At 55.9% G+C, this 19,484-nt stretch overlaps 1 protein-coding gene across 2 annotated transcripts in view; it reads right to left on the bottom strand.

Moving 5' to 3' along the window:
- MGAT3 (beta-1,4-mannosyl-glycoprotein 4-beta-N-acetylglucosaminyltransferase) overlaps positions 1–19,484 on the bottom strand; it is a 34,910-nt gene that overhangs the window by 6,248 nt on the left and 9,178 nt on the right. Inside the window, exon 1 of one of the 2 annotated variants that reach the window (XM_010389280.2) lies at positions 13,596–13,668. The exons of the other annotated variant lie outside the window; for it this stretch is intronic. The gene's annotated coding sequence lies outside the window, so the exon portion shown is untranslated. Of the gene's footprint in view, positions 1–13,595; positions 13,669–19,484 lie in introns of those variants that run through there. 2 annotated transcript variants of the gene reach the window in all.

A 19,484-nucleotide genomic window follows, 5' to 3' on the forward strand; every position in this document is an offset into this window, starting at 1 on the left:
TCTGTCGCCCAGGCTGGAGGGCTCACTGCAAGCTCCGCCTCCCGGGTTTAACGCCATTCTCCTGCCTCAGCCTCCGGAGTAGCTGGGACTACAGGCGCCCTGCCACCTCGCCTGGCTAGTTTTTTTGTATTTTTTAGTAGAGACGGGGTTTCACCGTGTTCGCCAGGATGGTCTCGATCTCCTGACCTCGTGATCCGCCCGTCTCGGCCTCCCAAAGTGCTGGGATTACAGGCTTGAGCCACCGCGCCCGGCCAAAATCGCACATATTACATGGTTATTGTGAATAAATCACTCTGTATTCATGACTCATGATATAACCATTTGCTATTCATTTATACAGTTTGATTTATCAATTCGTTTATGGTTGTGGAATGGAGATGCTTGTATATTCTTATTCTCCAATTTAAATAAGTTTTTTTTTTTTTTTTTTTTTTTTTTGAGATGGAGTCTCCCTCTGTCGCCCAGGCTGGAGTGCAATGGCATGATCTGGGCTTACTGCAAGCTCCGCCTCCTGGATTCATGCCATTCTCCTGCCTCAGCCTCCTGAGTAGCTGGGACTACAGGCACCCGCCACTACGCCCAGCTAATTTTTTGTATTTTTAGTAGAGACAGGGTTTCACTGTGTTAGCCAGGATGGTCTCGATCTCCTGACCTCATGATCCACCCGCCTCGGTCTCCCAAAGTGCTGGGATTACAGGCATGAGCCACTGTGCCCGGCTTTTTTTTTTTTTTTTTTAAGACAGAGTCTTGCTCTGTCGCTCAGGCTGAAATGCAGTGGTGTGATCTCTGCTCACTGCAGCCTCTGCCTCTCAGGTTCAAGGAATTCTCCTGCCTCAGCCTCTCAAGTAGCTGGGATTACAGGCACACACCAACACACCGAGTTAATTTTTGTATTTTTAGTAGAAATGGGGTTTCGCCATGTTGGCTAGGCAGGTCTCGAACTCCTGACCTCAGGTGATCCGCCCATCTCGGCCTCCCAAAGTGCTGAGATTACAGGCATGAGCCACTATGCCTGGCCTAAATAGACTTTTAATTTTAGAATATTTGTAGATTATCAGAAAAGGTGCAAAGACAACAGCACAGAGGCTTCCCCACGCACTTCACCCTATTGCTCCCAGCTGACACCGCCACGGGACATTTGTCACAACTAGGAAACAGACATTGGAATGTCACCATTAGCCAAACCCCCCACTGGATTTGGATGCCTTGTTTTATGAATGAGCCGTGCAGCCACAGAGCACCTCCGACTGCAGCCATCCAGCTCATTTCACCCTTGAGTCTAGGCAGGTGGGCAGGCAGGCCAGGAGTTTACATTCATTTGACCAATGAAAATGCTGGGTGGGGCCAAGTGGGACCAGTGACTTGTCCAGGGGACCCAGTGAGTCACAGAAAAGGCTGAGACAGAAACCTTGCCTTTGGCATCTGGCATTGTCCTACCTAGATATTCTTAAAATGTTCTCATCTGTGGCTTCTCTTTACTTTTGATTCTTTCTCTGGGTCATGCTCTCCCCCTCACTTTTTTTTGAGATGGAGTCTCGCTCTGTCACCCAGGCTGGAGTGCAGTGGTGAGATCCCGGCTCACTGCAACTTCCACCTCCCCCGGTTCAAGCAATTCTCTTGCCTCAGCCTCCCAAGTAGCTGGAATTACAGGCATGCACCACCATGCCCCGCTAATTTTTATATTTTTAGTATAACCACCATGGCCAGCCTCCCTACTTTTTAACTCTGAGGACAGCAAGGTAGGGTGGAAAGATAGGCACTTGGGTTAGGCATGGTAGCTAACACCTTAATCCCAGCACTTTCAAAAGCTGAGGCAGGTGGATCACCTGAGGTCAGGAGTTGGAGACCAGCCTGGCCAATATGGTGAAACCACATCTCTACTAAAAATACAAAAATTAGCTGGGCATGGTTGTGGGCACCTGTAATCCCAGCTACTCGGGAGGCTGAGGCAGGAGAATCGCTTGAACCCAGGAGGTGGAAGTTGCAGTGAGCCGAGATCGCACCACTGCACTCCAGCCTGGGCAACAAAGCGAGAGAGCGAGACTATGTCTCAAAAAAAAAAAAAAAAAATCAAGGCTCCTCATCATTCTGAACCTTAGTTTCTCCATCTGTGAAATGGGCACAGAGTTCCTGGCATGCAGCATGTGCTCTATAAGCTCTTGTTCTTTTCAATGCTCAAGACTGGATGCCCCCAATTTAATTTTCTCTAAGCCACATGGTCATAAGGCACAGAATCACAACACGATTGATCTAGAAATTTTAAGGACCATCTCCTCCAACTCTTTTATTTTATAGAGGAGGAAACTAGGACTTAGGGGCCTTCAGGTCCCTCTGCCCAAAGTCACAACAGAGCTGGAGTGTGAACCAGGCAGCTGGGCTCCTGCACCAGGTGCCCCTCATGGCCTCAGCTTGGCGAGGAGTCCTGAGCAGGCTGGTAAGAAGCAGTCAAGCTGTTGATCCTGACAGGGCATTGCTTGCCCCATTCGAGCTCAGATATCCCTCCTCCAGTAAACACCTGCCCCCTGGAGCTGCCCACACGGAGTGGGCACAGCTGACTGCAGGCAGGTAGAACAATCTGGGATGGGGCCTGATCTCTGCTAAATGGTAGATGTCCCAGGGCAGAGCTGGGGCTGTTCTCCACTGGCGTTTGGAAGGAGGGGCTACCCCTTGGTAACATTTTGAAGTGGGTCTTCTGCACTTCATTCTCCATTTTGGATTCCAGCCCTTGTCTGGCAAAGTGAGACCAGTTGGGCTGGACCAGCAGGGTAAGCAAAAGGGGCTAGGAGTTCCTGCTGCAGCCAGGACCAGGCACAAGGCAATACTGCAGTGAGGGTTAGCATAACTACTCATGGGGTTTCAGAACTTGGAAAGGCAGCCTGGATCCTTCTGGTGGGCTATTTTTCTTTTCTTTTCTTTTCTTTTTTTTTTTGAGACGGAGTTTTGCTCTTGTTGCCCAGGCTGGAGCACAATGGTGCGATCTCGGCTCACTGCAACCTCTACCTCAAGCAATTCTCCTGCCTTAGCCTCCTGAGTAGCTGGGATTACAGACACGCGCCACTACACTGGCTAATTTTGTATTTTTAGTAGTGGTGGGGTTTCACCATGTTGGTCAGGCTGGTTTCGAACTCCTGACCTCAGGTGATCCGCCCGCCTTGGTCTCCCAGAGTGCTGGGATTACAGGTGTGAGCCACTGTGCCTGGCCTTAGTGGGCCATTTTTCTTTACTTGGGACCTGCCTCTGTGGGGGACACTCCAAGTTACACAACTGGTGTAAGCTATGTGGAGGGCATGGCCTGGGGCTGCCATTCAGACTCTAAATCCCCTGGCAGCACGAACAAAGGCTTTAGCAAAGCAAGGTAAGAGAAACTCAGAGAGGCAAGGAAACAGCTTGCTTGGTGTAAAGGGCTTCCGTGGACCTGCTAAGGTCAGATTGACCCAGCTGCCCCTTGGCTGGCTTTCAGGATCTAGTTACTCGCAGCCAGCTGTGCCCTTCTGAGCACCGACTCACCAGTGCTTAGGAGCTCCCCTCTGTCACTGGAGCCTTCAGGGCAAGGCCCCTTAATAAGGCCTCAGTCTGGCTTGCTGCTGAGAATCAAGGATCTGAGCATGTTTCCCTCATCACTCAGGCTGCTAGGAGGCTCAGAAGCACACAGCCTCAGAAGCACACAGTGGTTAGCCAGAGCATGTCAACAGCGCCTCACAGACAGTATTTTCTTGGACTCCTTCACTTGCAGCTGCCCGCACAGTTTCAATCCTTTTCAGCTCAATTCCTTTTTGTCTTTTCATTTTTTTTATTGAGACAGCATATAAATAAAATGGAATAAATAAGCACTGGCACTCAGGGTCTCATTTAAATCTCTCAGCCACTCTGGTACTTCATTTAAACTGCCCTGTCTTAACAGATGGAGAAAACGAGACTCAGAAAGATGGCAAGACTTTCCCAAAAGGAGAATTAAGGAGGTGGCTGAGTCAGGACTTGAACCTAAGCTCTGGTTCTCAAGCCAGCGCGTCTCTCTCTCATGACAGCTGAGACCACCAGATCCCTCTGTAGTGCAGGTGGCCCAGCTGTGGGCTAAAGCCATGGAACCAAACTGGGCCCCAGTTGGTGGCATCTCAGCTTCCACTACAAAGCTTCATCAAGACTGGGCACAGTGGCTCATGCCCCTGTAATCCCTACACTTTGGGAGGCCGAGGTGGGCAGATTACTTGAGTCCAGGAGTTTAAGACCAGCCTGGGCAACATGGCTAAACCCTGTCTGTACAAAACAAAACAAAACAAAAATTAGCAGGGCGTGGTGGCATATGCCTATAGTTCTAGCTACTTGGGAAGCTGAGGTGGGAAGACTGCTTGAGCCCTGCAGGTCAAGGCTGCAGTGAGCTGAGATCGCAATACTGCACTCCAGCCTGGGCAGGGTGGTGAGACTCTTATCTCAAACGCAAAAACAACAAAGCATTGACACACCGTCAGGTGTAACAGTAAAACTATCACTGAGGCTGACATGCCAGACACTCTCCTAAGCATGTTATGCGTGACTGCACTGAATCCTCCCAACACGAAACAGGTCCCCTTCTATAAGGAAACCGAGGCCGTGGAGATGATGTCGCTTGCACAGCGTTGCACAATAGAAGGATCATACTGGATCCCGTAGGGTCACTCATGGGGTTGTGTCCAGGGCTAAAGCTGTCCTGAACCCCTTCCAGCTGCCAAGTTCAATCCAAGTAGAGTGACAAGGCCCCTGAGGAGTCTACCTATGACCAGTGAAGACAACCCAGTGGATGGTGCCGCCCCTGTGGCATCTGATCCATACAACATGCCACAGGGTGCTCACCCAACCCACGTCACTCATTCACTCAGCAACAATTTTGCCAGAGCCCCGTGTGCCAGGCATGTCGGTGAGCACTGGGAACATGGGGAGACAGGACGGACCAAAATCCCTGCCCTCAGGGAGCCTGCTCAGCACCCAGCAGGGTAGGGAGGCTGCATCAACTATAAACACACAAGTCGGGTTGGAAAACTGCGTGCCCAAAGAGGCTGTGCTCTGGAGAAAGACAAAGCGCGTAACGGGCAGGAGCGAGTGCGTCCTATGTCCAGCAACGAATGGGGCGGGCAGGGCAGGCTCCCCGGGGAGGTGACGTGGGCAGAGGCTTCATGCGGGAGAGGGTGCCAGGGAAGAATGTTCCAGGCGGAAGGCACACCCGGTGCCCTGGCAGGAGTGTGTGTGCACGAGTGAAGAACAGCAAGGCGGGTGGGACGGAGCAAGCAAGGGGACGTGGGGGGAAGGGAGCGAACCCGGATCACACAGGGCCTGGAGCCACGGTTAGAAATGTGGCTTTCACTGGAGGATTCAGAGAAGGGAGGCCTGGCCTGACCTTGGTGTGAATGGCTCCCTTTGGCTGCTCTGCTGAGAATGGATGGGCACCTCAAGGGCAGGACAGGGGAAGCCAGGAGGCCACATGGAACTGCCCAGGCGAGTCAGCGTGGCTTCCGCCAGGTTGTAGAGTGTAGAGTGTGCTCAGAGGCTGCTGGATCTGCTGAAGAGCTAGATGTGAGCAAGGCAGCACACTGGGTGGCCCCAGGCACTGGAAGAACGGACCAGCCCTTGACTGGGGTGGAGGAGGCCGGCCCTATCCGGCAGACCTGGGGCTTGCAGCCAGCATCTGTCTCTGCAGGGCCTTGCCCTAACCACGACTTCTCCTGCAGACACCAACAGTGAGGTCGGGTGTGAAGGACATGGCCAAGGTCAAACAGTGGCTAGCTAAACAGGTCCTGGGCTAACCTTCATCTCTAGATCTAAATCTCAGGTCCTTCCTGCAGCATGCTGTCTAGAAGCTTCACCTGAGAGACGGGCTGGGTGGGAGATAGATGCTTTATGTCTGTGGTCCCCCTGTGGCCTCAAAGCAGTGCGGGGGACATCGTCCGGCCCAGTGTTCCCTTCCCACCCACTTCCCTGGATGTACATGGCTTGAGGTCCTCCAGCAGCTCAGGAAGCCAGGAGGCTCACTGTGGTCAGGACCTGCCTGGAGAATAAGATTAGCCGAGTGAGGGCTTGGGGCCTCCCCTGGGCTGGGTCATTGCCCTGTGACCCAGGCAGGCAGCCCTCTGAGGACAAAACCCCTCTCCAGCTCCTTCCCACTGCCAAGGCTAATCTCTGATAGCACAGATGCCATACTCTGGCCCTTACTCTGTTAAAATTCACCTAGTATTTCTTAGATGTCTGCTCTGTGCCAAGATCAGCCTCCCTGGAACCAAAGCACCTGCCTCTGCCCAAGCCAGAGCCCATCTCGAGCTCTCCCAACCTTCCCCCGGCTCCTCAGCATTGTCGACGTTCCTATAGTCACTACGAACAGAGGAGATCACCTGACCTCTCTCAGCCTCAACTCCTCCATCTATAAAATGGGTATCATTATCTCTGCCCTGCTTATTTCAAGTGAGAATCAGAGAGACCTGTCCACAGCCCCAGCCCGTCAACACTAGGCTCATTTCTCCCTATGTCTGTCTTCCCAGCTGGCATACAAGCTCCCTGCAGCAGGGAATGTATACAGAAGGTGCTCAATGAGACCACCCCGCACTGCCCTGGGCCTCCACAATGCCCTCACTGTCACTCCTATGTGCTTGGACTCCCCAGTTCAAATCCCAGCTCTGCCACTCCTATCTGTGTGGCCTTGTGCAGGTTAACCACTTTTCTGTACCTCTGTTTTCTCATCGATGAGATGCTTAGCACATAGTAAACACTCAATGATAAGTGGTAACTCTTCTCCCTATTATTATTCCCCAGCATGGCAGAGAAGAGAAAGAGTGAGCCTTTGGGTGGGGGCACACCAGAAGTAGAGGCTTGGAGGTGAGTCCCTGGCAGGGCCTCAGCCTTGGCGGGTAGTGTCCTATCTCAGGGCACCAGGGAGCAAAACCTAAACCTGCTGTGAGGAGGGGCCACGGGCTGGGAAGCCATGCCTCCTGAGACTCCAAGGGGGGCTTGAGGCTCCACCCCCATCCCGCTGCCAGACACCCTGTGAGTTGCACCCAACTCCAGGGGCCTGCGCCTTTTAAATTTTTTTTTTTAGACAGGGTCTTGTCTTATTCTGTCACCCAGGCAGGCTGCAGTACAGTGGCATGGTCAAGGCTCACTGCAGCCTCAAACTCCTGGGTTCAAGCAATCCTCCCACCTCAGCCTCCTAAATAGCTGGGACCACAGGTGTGCGCCACCACTCGGCTGATTTTTTAAACATTTTTTTATAGAGATGAGGTCTTCCTATATTGCCAGGCTGGTCTCGACCTCATGGGCTCAAGTGATGCTCCTACCTTGGCCCCCCAGTGTTGGGACTGCAGGTGTGGGCCACTGCCTCTGGCCAGGCCTGAGTCTGTTGGGATAGGTGGTAGAGCATGGGCCAAGTGCTTCCTGGCAGCCAGGTGATAATGGAAGAGGGAGGCCGAGGCTGATCCAGGATGGCAGTAGGAACACCTCAGGTAGTGGCCATAGCCCGGAGGGTCTGAGCTGGACAGATTTCCTTCCTTCCCTCCCTCTTCCCACTTCTTGTGCCATTTTTATCTGGCTCTGCTTGGAAGCCTGACGGGCTATGAGGGAGGGAAGCTGATGAGCCCAAACTCCATGACCCAGCCATGACTTCATAGGACTCAGGTGGAGCCCAGCCAGGGGCTTCTGGCCAGGGAGAAGGGAGGTGCTCCCCGGAGGCCCCTGGCTGTTACGGTGGGAGCTGGTCAGGCAGGTAGCAGCCTCCCAGGTGCAGACTCACACTGACAGCTGTCACTTGGTGATGGGCGGCTCCTGTGGAGCTCTCCGTGGTCCTGAGCTTGCCTGCGCTGGCCAGGGTCCTAGCTCAGCCCCCAGGGTGCCCTTGGCTGGCCTCACCCTGCCCCTGCCACCCTCCTCCGTGGTTCAGACGGCTTATGTCTTAACAGCCACTTCCCCTGTCCACGACCCTCTGGCCCGTTCTCTGCCTTCCCCTCAACACCTGATCTCTGGTGTCTTCAGCTGGAGGACAGTCACTGGGCACTCAACTCCTCCAACTGGGAGAAGGGGCCAGCTGTCACGCGTCCAGCAGTGGGCAGGCCCAACACCCAGTGGGCACTCAGGGCATCCCTGGAATGTCCATGAGGGGCATTTTGGAGGCTGCCAGGCACAACCTCCAGTCTCCAATTCTGGGCAGGAAGTGGCCCATCCATGGCCCCCAGCCCTGGTACACCTCGGGGTGGACCCACACTACCTCTCCAGGAGTTAGTTCATCTGCATGCAAGGGCTTCGCGCTGAAGCCCGCCTCCCTGTGCCCGGCTTCCACCTGGCCTGGTCCTGCCCCATGCGACCTGAGGGCTCTGCCACCTCCAAAAGGAAGGTAGGAGGCACATCTTTGCGGCAATCCCTGCCATATACAGCAGCTCCTGGGGCACAGGTTAGGCCAGTGACCGCAGTGGCCAGATCCAAACACTGCTTGTGACCTTGGCAAGTCACTCTGCCTCCCCCTGCCTCAGTTTCCCCCTCCATGATATGCAGGTATAACCATTTCTATCTCACAGGGTTGTTGTGAGAGTTGAGTGAGTTAATCCCCGCAAAAACCTAGGGACCACACCTAAGCACACAACAGATGCTCAGGACACGCCGGCTCCTCTGTTACTGTAAGTCTGGAGGATTTGGTTTGAATCCCAGTGCCATGACTTACTTGCTGTGTGCCCTTTGGCAAGTTACTTAGCCTCTCTGGTCCTCAGTCTTCTCCAATGTAAAAGGAAGATGTCACCCTCTCTTTTGCAGTCCTGTGGGAGACCTGGCTGAGCCATGGTGTCAAAAGCATTCTGCATGGAGCCTGGCCATTGGCAGAGGTTCTATAAATGCATTTTTTTTTCTTTCCTTCCATTTGGGTTTCCTGCTGGATGACCAAATGCAGATGACCCCCTGAACGTGCCAGGCTTTGCTCCTGACTGGCTTTATTACCTTTAAGAAAGGTAACAAAGACACCTTTGTTAAGGTACAAAGGGAGGTGGGCCAATTGGGGGGCTGCTTAATCCTGACTGGCACCCTCAGCCTGCGGGGCCTTTCTCAGTAACTCACCAGGCATTCAGGACCTAAGGCCAGAATCTGGGGAATGTGGCCCAGCCGAGGCCTGCAGACTCCTCTCCTGGGTCCAGAGGGCCTGTGAGTAAGAATTTGGTCCAAGCCTTCACCCCAGGCCAGTGCCTCTGCACTGGCCACCCATTCCAATGGGTGGCCACCCATTCCAATCCCTTTGGGCTGCTAGAAATTCCTCCTTCTGTTGCCCTTCATCAGTTTCCCTGGAGCTTCTGCTACTGGTTCCTTCCCTGGGGTAAGGCAGAGGGAGTCGGCATCTCAGGGGTCAGAAGACAGTGAGCACCTCTCCTGGACTCTGAGACTAAATGCAGCTTGAGGTTTCAGGATCGCACATGGGGAGACAGGTAGAGGCGGTAGCTGCAGAACACGGCCAATCCTGGAGTCCTGGCAAAACTGGAGAGACAACTGCTGCTCTGCTGTCCTCTCCGCTCATCATCTGACTCACTCCTTGGACTGACACCCACCCACAGGGAAGCCTACACAAAGTGGTCACTCTGTAGTCGACATATCATTCCAGCTACTGGTGGACACTGGGGATGCAGCTATGTGTGTCTCCATTTTGCAGATGAGGACATGGAGGCCTCGAGGTTAGGTGACTTGCTCAGCCACACACAGCTGATGGGAATGAAACAGATGGAAACTGAGACTCCTCAAGCTGACAGGAGGACTACAGATCTGGGGGTTCTGCTCCAGGCTCAACATAAGTGGCCTGGATGAGGGAGGGCCTGGTGGACCATGACACCTAGCCCCGGGGAATTCTGCTTCCCTAGCAGGCTCAGAGGGAAGAAGTCTGCTTCAGGGGCCAGACCTGGTCAAAAACTCCATCTTCCCTGGATGGCCAGAGTCAAATCCTTGCAAATCCCATTCACCATGGGGCAGGTCAGACAGCTTCTGCTGTGCCCACCCATGGATGAAGAAACTAGGCCAAGAGAGGAGAGACAGAGCTACAAAGGGAGCAGTTCTTAGATTAGGCAGGCAGGGTTCAGGGAAGACAGGGTGCCCAGGCCACCAGAATACCCACAAAAGTCTGGCCTCACGGAGTCAGCCCCACTCTCTGCTGGCTCAGCCCCAGGGTGGAGGCCTTGCCAAAGGCTCAGCCCAAGACTCATCCCAGGAGCCCTTTCCATGGCAACCCCACCCCTCCCCCACCTCCAGTCCCTGTGCACCACTCTCTCCCCTCCAAACCCATCCCCATCCGCTGATCCCAGCTCCCTACAGGCTGCCTGAGGACTTTCCCACGGAGTAGCCGGCAAGTGCCTGGGAAAGCTGGTTCCCAAAGCTGGGCTCTATCCCTGCTAGGACTCCACCCCTCCTGCACTGGTCACTGGTCCACTCAGGACAACAGCTCCTCGTCCCCAGAGGCTCATTCCGTAATGTTTTTGTTTTTGTTTTTTAGAGACCAGACGTATGTTACTCAGGCTGGATGTGAACTCCTGGACTCAAGCAATCCTCTCATCTCAGCCTCGCAAGTAGCTGGGACTAGTCTCGTACCACCATACCCGGCTTAATTTAATTTAATTTAATTTGAATTTGAATAGCTGCATGCTCTAGTGGCTCCTACATTAGACTGTGCTGTTTAGACTGAACTGGGAGGCAGGGAGCCAATCGGGTTCACCGCGCCAGCACCACTGGAGCGATGGGCCTGCACTGAGGGAGGATCCTCACGGGGACAGCCACGGAGCTGCAGCAAGGGAGCATCCCAGGGCGCCCAACCTGACATGGCCCGTGATGAAGGGGAGGGCTGGGGGCAGGGCAGTGGTGAGCCGATGCTGAGGTCCCGGCTGAGAAGGGCTCATAGAGCATTGGGTAACTACAGGAGGGAGGGATGCAGCTCTGGGGGGCTGCCTGACACCAGGGTGCAGGGGCATTAGGCAGGTGACTGGCAGAAGGAGACCTCAGGAGGGGAGGTGGGCTAAAGGCGGGCCTCAGGGCCCGATATACAGATGTACAGACACATCCCATGAACTGGTCCCGTGGGCACTGAGGACAGCTGCTTCCCAGCCAGGTCCCTGGAACTCCCCTCCAGGTTTCCTGGGACCTGAGAGAGAGGTGGAGTGAAGGGGGAGAAAAAACAAAGCCCAGGGACCCGCTCCAAAAAACAATCAAGAGGATGCTCCCAGCTTTTCAATTTCAGACACTGAGTTCCTTGCAAGATTTTGTTTGAAGGAAAACTTCTATAGTTTAAAAAAAAAAAAAAAGCTTGGCAAGCCCTGCTGTGAATTCATCCCTCACTCCACCGGCAAGGAGCCGGAGGCCCTAAGGAGGGGGTGATTGGTGGGGGCTGCACCACAAGCAGAACCCAGGTCTCTCTGACTCCAGAGAGGCAGGGGCGCTGGGCTGGGGGTTTTCGTCTTGGATCTTCAGCCCCCAGTCCAGGCAGAGAGGGACCTTGTAGACATCAGGGAGCAGAGGGCGGATGTCCCACCCGGGGCTAGCGGTGCATGTGCACATTTCAGAGGGCCCGAGGGCTCCGACTGCCTCTTACACACAGAGCCTGGAATGGAGAGGCGTAAACTTGGCCTGGGGGAACAGGCCAGGCCAGAAGTGGGCAGTGGCTCCTGCCCGAAGAGCCCAGAGCAAACATTCAGTGACTGTTTGGGATTAGCCAAAGGAATGAGTACTGCTGGCAGCATTTCGGGCATAGGGCTCTTTATCTCTCAGGGAGAGGACCACTCTCATGAAGAGAGCCCCCTCTGCAGGGCCACACAGGACCACGGACCTGCTGTGTGCAGAGCCAAGAGGCAGTGGGAGCCCATGGGGGCTGGGCCAGTGTGCAGGGAAGGTGCTCGGTGCTGAGAGGGTTGGGGGCGATGTGAAGACTGTAGCGCTACTGGCCTTGCTTCATTCCACCTCCACAGGCACACGGGGCCTCAAACTCACAGCTGGCAAGTGACAGCATGACAGCAGCAAGGTCCACACCCATCTGAGGCCTCAGGGCTTCTCAGAGTTTCAGGGGCAAAGTCCAGGCTGCTGCCTTCAGCCTTGCCCCAGGCAAGGGCCCCTCTCATCCCAGCCACCATCAGGACCCCATGGGCCTGCCATTTTCAGGTCACAGGGCTCTCCAGCTCTGGCAGATGATCCGATCCGCTGCCCAGGAAAGCTGCATCTGCCCATCCTGCCAACCTCCTGAGCCCCTCTCAACAGCCTAAAACCATGTGAGCACCGCGGTGGCACACTGCAAGGCCAGGCTGGAATTACATTTCCCAGAGCCCAGAGTTCCTTGAAAGGCCAAGGGGACCCAGGGCAGCCCTTCCCACCACTACCCAACTCCAACAGGAACGGGTCACCCCGGACAGTGCGCATGTCAGGATCTCCTGCAGCTTAAAGGAGGCTTAAGGTCCAAAAAGTCAGGAAACCTCCAAGGTAAGGCCCAGACTCCAGGAGGCTCCGGAGGCCCTGGCTCCTGACCCCCACTGCAGACCCCTGCCCCGATCTACCCTGGAGCTGATACTCCACATCCATCTGCCCCCTGCCCACACCATGCCGGCCCATCTCCATCCAGGCCGCCCTCCTCGTCCATCCACCCTCCTCCCCTTAACTTCCATCCCCCCACCCCCATTATTTTTCCCGATCACCCAGAATTTGGAGACAAGCAAGGGAGGGGTCCCATGCCACCTGCACCACTTCCTTGGGGACTTTGTTTGCTGCTGTCTGCCTGATTCTGACCTCCAGCTAACCTGGACTGACCACAGACCCAGGGATCCCCAAGCCCCTGTGTCCACAGCTTCCCCTTGCCAGCCTGTAATCATGTAGGGGGTGCTATGGTCTGAAAAATGTGTCCCCCAACGTTCACATGTACGAAATTTAATCCCCAGTGCAGCGGTGTTGACAGGTGTGGACTTTAAGAGGTGATTAGGCCATGAGGGCTCCACCCTCATGGAGGGACTTGTGCTGTTATTGTAGGAGGGGGTTAGTTATCGTTCCTGATAACAGCATGGGCTCGAAGTGGGTTAGTTATCATTTTCCTGACAACTGCATGGGGTCAGCCCTGCCCCTCTCCATGTGTGGATACTTCTGCCCTTCTGCCATGGGATGACGCAGCATGAAGGCCCTCGCCATATGGCAGCTCCTCAACCCTGGACTTCCCAGCCTCCAGATTCGTGAGAAAGTTCTGCTGTTTACAAACTACCCAGTCTCAGGTATTCTGTGATAGCAGCACACACAGGACTAAGAGGGGGAATGAGAGGACAGCCCACTGACTGGGCTGTGCTCAGTACCTTAGCTGTTCTCTAACCTCACGTGGACATCTGCCTCCCACTGCTATTTCACAGAGGAGAAAACCGAAGTTCAGTGAGTCAAAGTGACAAGCCCTGGCACTCCCTAAGAGTGACACGCATCAGACCCTCCCTTGTGGCCCACACTCCCCAAGACTCTAGCCCGCGTCGCAGCTGCCTGACCCCTGCCTGGGGCCCTCCCAGGCATTGCCACCTCCTTCCCCTTACCGGCCGGTACCTGCCTTGAGACACAGTGTCTAGTCCCCTCTGCGGCCACCTGCTCCCAACCCTGCCTGCCTCCCAACTCACCCTTGGCTCTATGGCAGCATCTTCCTCCCTAGAAGCTGAGCCCAGGTGTCAGTTAGACGACTGCAGGAGGAACTGACCTTGTCCCGCCAGATGCCTGCCCGCCCTCCATGTGGGCTGGTTTTGTGGCTCCACCTCTTTCCAGCTAGGTCACCTCACCTCTCCAGCCTCAGTCTCCTCCTTTGTAAAACAGGTAACCAGGCAGCAGTGAGAGGCAGCCCCACCCTCCCAGAGCCACTCCCAGGTGCCAACTGCTCGAGGAGGTAGGGGCATTGTGGTTTTACAGGTGTAGAGCCTGTTAGGACCAAGTGTTCAGTAAAATGTAGGTCCATCTCTTGTGAGCCTCGCCTTGCTCCCTCTCTGGGTGGGAGGGTCCCTGAGAACTGCGCCCCGACTCCCAGAGGGGCTGCTGGATATTCTCAGTGGGACAAGGATAGGGAACCGAGGAACACCCTATGCCTGGAAGAGCTCAGAAATAAACTCTCGGCATGCAGGACCCCGAGTCTCTGACAAAGTACCACGCAGGGACAGGGCAGGGGCCAGGGAGCCTGAACCCATGCTGCCTCCCCTGCAAGGGGGCCCAGGAGTCCACAGCATTTTGGAGGGAGTTGGGTCTCTCTGGGAGTGGGGGCAGAGGCTCGATTCTGCCCAGAGGAGATGGCCAGACAGCTATTGTCCTGCTGGCTCCAAGCCCAAGGGTCCGCCCTTAGCAAGGCATTCATTCCTCAGTGTGGAGAACACCCTCTTGAGGGTGAAGACAGAAATCACACTCTACCCTGGAAGGAGGCTGAGCTCAGAGCTTTGAGCATTCCTGCTGCTGGGTAGCTTTGCACACAGAGCCCCACCCTCCAATACCTCGCCCTCCGGGGACTCCTCCCTCTTCCTAGCCCTTGCCTTCCCTGGGGGGCTGCCCTCAGCCCCGCCTGCTCAGGAGTTCCCCGCCATGCTGTCCCCTAAGCCTGGAGAGGAATTTCCTGTTTGCTTGTCTTGCTCACAGTGGCGGCTGAGGCGCACAGAGAATAGTGCAATAGCATCCAGTGAAAGTGGCGGCTGAGGCGCACAGAGAATAGTGCAATAGCATCCAGTGAAAGAATGAGTGAATGAGTACCGTGTGACTCTGTCCCTCGCCCCTCTGCCCCTGTGCCTCGTCTGTCAGATTGTGTGGTGCCTGCCGTGGAGGGCTGCCGAAAGGCCCTCATGGGAAGAACAGAACCGATGCCCTGCGTAGTGTCGGGGACAGGGGGACTCCCAAGGGCACAGGGGGCCTTGCCATCTCTGCAGAGGAAGGCCGGCAGGGACTGATGGCCGGAAGGGCGGGGGTAGGAGTGGGGGCTGGGAAAGCAAAGGAATGAAGAACAGAGACGAGGTTGGAGTGGGGCGAGGGCTTGGGAAGGGGCTGCTCAAGCCTGTAATTATTAATTGGGCAGATGATTAATTGTTAACAAAGCTTCGGGTTAGAGGAAGGAACACAGCTTCTTCTAATTCATCAACAGGCCCGTATTGCCAGCCCCTCCACAAAGGCTTAAAGTTCCCATGCTTACAGGACCCACTCCCACTGAGGCCCGTAGGATAAATCCTCGAGATCCCCGTACTTCGGGCTTTCAGCTCCCTACCCACCTCCCAGCCCACTCAGCCTTCCTTACAGGCCCGAATAAACTGCCCCAGTCCCTCTGGACAAGAGAAGGGAGGGAGGCCAGCTCTGCCCTGCCCTGGCTTCCAAGGTCAGAATGCCCCCGCTCCCACCCCCAGGGCTCCCAGAGGTGTGGTGCCTCCCCGGCAGAGGGGCAGCCAGAGCCTTTGGTCTGAGCAGGGGTGGCCATGGCCAGATAACAAAGGAGGCCCAGGAAAAGCCGGGCAGGAGGGGCCGGGCTGAGTGTTTCTGCCTCTGTGAGAGGGCGCTCCTGGACCCTGAGCTAGTTCTGATGGAGAATTTGCGGTGAGGGGCTGCTGCAGAGGCAGGGGGGAAGCTAGTGAGAACCTCGGGGTGGCAGGAAGGCAGAGAGGTCCATCCTGGGAACATTTAGGGGAACAGGGCCTGCAGGCCTTGCTGCATCTCTGCCAGGCAGGCACTGCACAGACGCTGGATGACGATGGAACAGTCCAAAGACACAGGAGCCCGGATGAGAAGCAGCAACAGACTTGGAGGGACAAGTATCCTCTGGTTTGGGGGTGCAGGCCCAGCCTGCGAGTTCCCACGCCTGACAGGCGCTCTTCCCCTGCCCAGTGGCCCCAGAGAAAGCCCCTGCCCTGCTGAGATCAGTGCTGCCCTGCCCTGCAGCCCCGGCAGTGCCAGCCCCCCCCTCCGCCCAGGCTCGTCATCCTCTGGGGACAACGTACAAAGGGCCACTTCAGTGCAGAGCCTCAGCTCCATCTCCAGGCTGGCGGGCTGAGCGAAGAGGGGGTGGGGGGAAATGGAGGGAAGGGCGCGCCCCACCCTTTTGCATTCTCTGGGGCCTTCTCTAGCATTGGGGACTTTGTCCCAGGCGTTGTACCCTGGGTGGCAGTGGAGGGGTCGTTGGCTGGCAGAGGCCCTCACCCACCAGGGTGGTAGGTGAAGGTCTCATCCAAGAGTCCTAGGTGGCAGGAGTGGATGCTGCTCCCCTGGTACCCACCCATGTGTACAGGGCAGCAGGTGGTGGGCACGCTTGCATGCTCAGGTGGCCCGGTGCCAGCTGGAGTGAGGGACAGCGAGGTGCAGACCTGGTGGGAACGATCTGGGCTGGGCAGCAAGGAGGGCAGTGGGCATGGGCTTTGGGTCACACCAGGCCTGGTTTTCTGGCCTGAGACCCTCTGTGGCAAACGAGGTAAAAATCAAAAGGCTGTCCCAACAACCTGAGCTGGTAACCTGTGACTCAAGCCTGGCACCAAGGGACTGACACTCCGACAACTTCGGCGTTCTCAACGCTCCCCTTTCTGGGCCCCTCCCCACCCACCACCAAGGCTTGTCCGTCCCACTGCCTGCACTTCCCAAATCTCCCATTCCCGAGCCCACCACTCACGGGAATGGCAGCAGCTTCCTCAACGGGCCCCCCGACCCGGCCCTGATGAGCCAAGCGAAAGCCACATGTGACGCTGCCCTCCCCAGCTTGGAGTGGGCAGGAGTCTGCCCTCAGGAGAAAGTCCAAGTCCCTCAAGGAGATTTCTGTGTAAATCCAGAAGTTTGTAAACCCAGAAGTTTCTGTGTAATCTCACCCTTCAATCTCCGTGCCTGTTCCTGGAGGGTTCGGCTGAGCTGCACTTCTCCAGGCCTCCCTGACCCCGGTCTACTCCCCAGAACCCCTTGCCCCACACAAAGGCAGTGCTGTCTGACGCCCCTGGGTCCCCAGCCTCAAGAACTGAGCCCCACACAAAAAAAGGTGCTCACCCTCAATTTGTTGAATGAATAAATGACCACCCCAAATCCACACACCCACACTTTCCAGTCAATGCTGCAGGGCTCTCAGGCCTGCCTGGGGCTCACAAAAGTGGCCAATGATCCTAGTCCTGCCTGCTTTGCCAACTTGGGCTTGTCACACCTCAATGAGGCAGCTTAGCTACGTGAATCCTGAGGGCCTCTTCCAATGGGGTAGTGGTGGCAGAGGGGAGATACAGGAAATGACCAAAGCCTTCATGGCCAGGAGGAGTTATGGGAAGAAGGTGGGAAAGGAAGAGCGGCTCAGCAGTTAGGATCCTCCCGGTCAGTGTCTGAACCGCAGCTCATGGCTGTGTGTTCACTGCCTCATGCCTGGTGCTGCAGGTGCGCTGCTGAGCAAGGGAATGGGCTTGAACGTGGCTCTGCCACCGTGGGGACCCGGTGAGCTGACAAGGCCACACCTGCCCGCAGCCTGCAGCTCCTGGGCGGGAGGGTGGCAGCGTTGCCCTGGGATCTGGGAACCTGAGCATCACAGTTAGCTTCCTGCTGGGGGTGGTCCTGACAGAGCAAGTGCACAGCTGGCTGGGGCTCTGGGCACCCAAGGAGCCTCCCCTCGGCTGGAACAAGGCACCCTGTCTCTTTTCCTCTCCCAATTACTCTCCCTCCACCTCTGCTTGGAGAGGGGATGTGCCCAAGGTCAGGAACCCAGCAGGCTGTGGCGGGGGTCCTCATCCCAGTCCAGCTCAGCAGAGCCGCCGGTGTGCGCACTGCTGCTCATCAAGGCTAATGATCTCCCATGCCCTGGACCTCAGTTTCCCTACTGACCACTGAGGGTGGTGGCCTCCGAGCTCCATGTTCTGGAAGACCCACATTCTAGGTTTGCTGCCCCAGGTTTCTTCCTCTAAGTTCCAGATTCCAGGTTCTCTGTCTGCATGTGGAGGTTCTACTTCTTTGTTTTGCTTTTTGAGACTGAGCTGAGATTGCCACTGCACTCTAGCCTGGGCAACAGATCCAGACTCCATCAAAAAAAAAAGGGGGGGGGGAGGGAGGGAGGGAGGGAGGAAGGAAGGAAGGATCTCCATCACAGGTCCCGTGTCCATGAGTCTCCTCTTTGGGACACTGTACTTCGTATTCTCTTTGAGGTGCCCAGCAGCAGGGCTCCTGCCCACTCCTACCTTCTTAGCCTCATCACCCTTTGGGGCTCTTGAGAGCAGTGGAACCAAAGAGATGGGGCTGCCTGCACTCCCAAAGTGAGAAGGTCCGGCCCAGCTTTCCTAGGCCTGGGATGCCCCCAGGGCCACAGAGGGGATCCCAGAGCACACCCCAGCCAGGCAGAAATGCCCTTCCCCACCCCTTTCCCATCTCTCCAGGACGCTGCCCCAACCCCCTGCCCTTCACTCTCTGCACCAACTCTCACTGCAATGGCTCCACAAGACAGGTGCTTCCCAAGGGCAAAGACTTCAGGTCAGGGCCTGACACCTGCTTGGTAGGCACTCTGTCAACGCTGGCTGAATGAATTAACCAGGAATGCCCAAGGTACCTATAGGACTGCACAGCCTAAGAGATGCTAGTCTGTAAGTGATGCAGATGTTCATACTGTGTGCATATACATGTGGCGTGCACAAAACACATGCAGCGTGCACAAAACACATGCATGCAAACTGCAAGCTGTCACACCCTGATGTCAGGAGAGCTGTGCCCCTGCCACCTAACTCGGTCATCGGCGCACAATAGGCACTTAGGGAGTAATTGCTGAAAGAACGGATGGACGGATGCGTGCTCTGTACTGGGTACAAAGCGTATCGTGTACAGAGTCAGAAGCCAGGAGAGAAACAGAAACTGACCCCACCCAGGATAAAGGCTCAGACGTGATGACAAATAACGCTACCGCAAGGCAGAACTTGACCTGTGTGTAGGAGGATAGTGGGAAAGGCACTTTGAGGCCTGGGACTGTAACGACATCAGCCAACAGGGATGACCACACCCACTGGGCTTCAGCATGGAGGTGAAACAAGCAGCCCTGGCTCCTGCCCTGGGGGCACCTCTGTCTAGAAGGGGCAGGAGGGGCTTCCTAAGGAGTAGGGGCTCTGGCAGCAGCTGGGCTGGAGGGGACAGGCTCTTCAGGAGGGCAGGGGACCAGTATCAGCAACGACCGGGAAGTAGGAAGGTGAGGCTCACATATGGAGCATGATAATTGCCCAAGAGACTGGAGCATGGGGGACGCGGGGGAAGAAAGAGGCTGGACCAGTTCCGGAGGAAGGAGGTCAGAGGTGTTTGGACAAAATTCTCAGAGCACTACATTCCAGGAGCTCCAGGCCTGGGCTCCTATGACCCAATTTCCAGGAATAAGAACAACACAGGCCTCCTACCGCAGGTTCACTTGCTCTGGGGGATGTGCCTGGTGCTAGGCAAACCCCATGGTGAGACCCCACAGCCGGTCACTGCCTGCAAGGGGTGGCCTCAGAATCAGACAAAGCAGGAGCCGGCTGTCTCCGGGGCTCCTTTTCTTCCCACTCACTGTTAGAATACAACTGCATTTT

Source organism: Rhinopithecus roxellana, chromosome 13 (assembly GCF_007565055.1).
Source record: "Rhinopithecus roxellana isolate Shanxi Qingling chromosome 13, ASM756505v1, whole genome shotgun sequence".
Lineage (NCBI taxonomy): Eukaryota > Metazoa > Chordata > Mammalia > Primates > Cercopithecidae > Rhinopithecus > Rhinopithecus roxellana.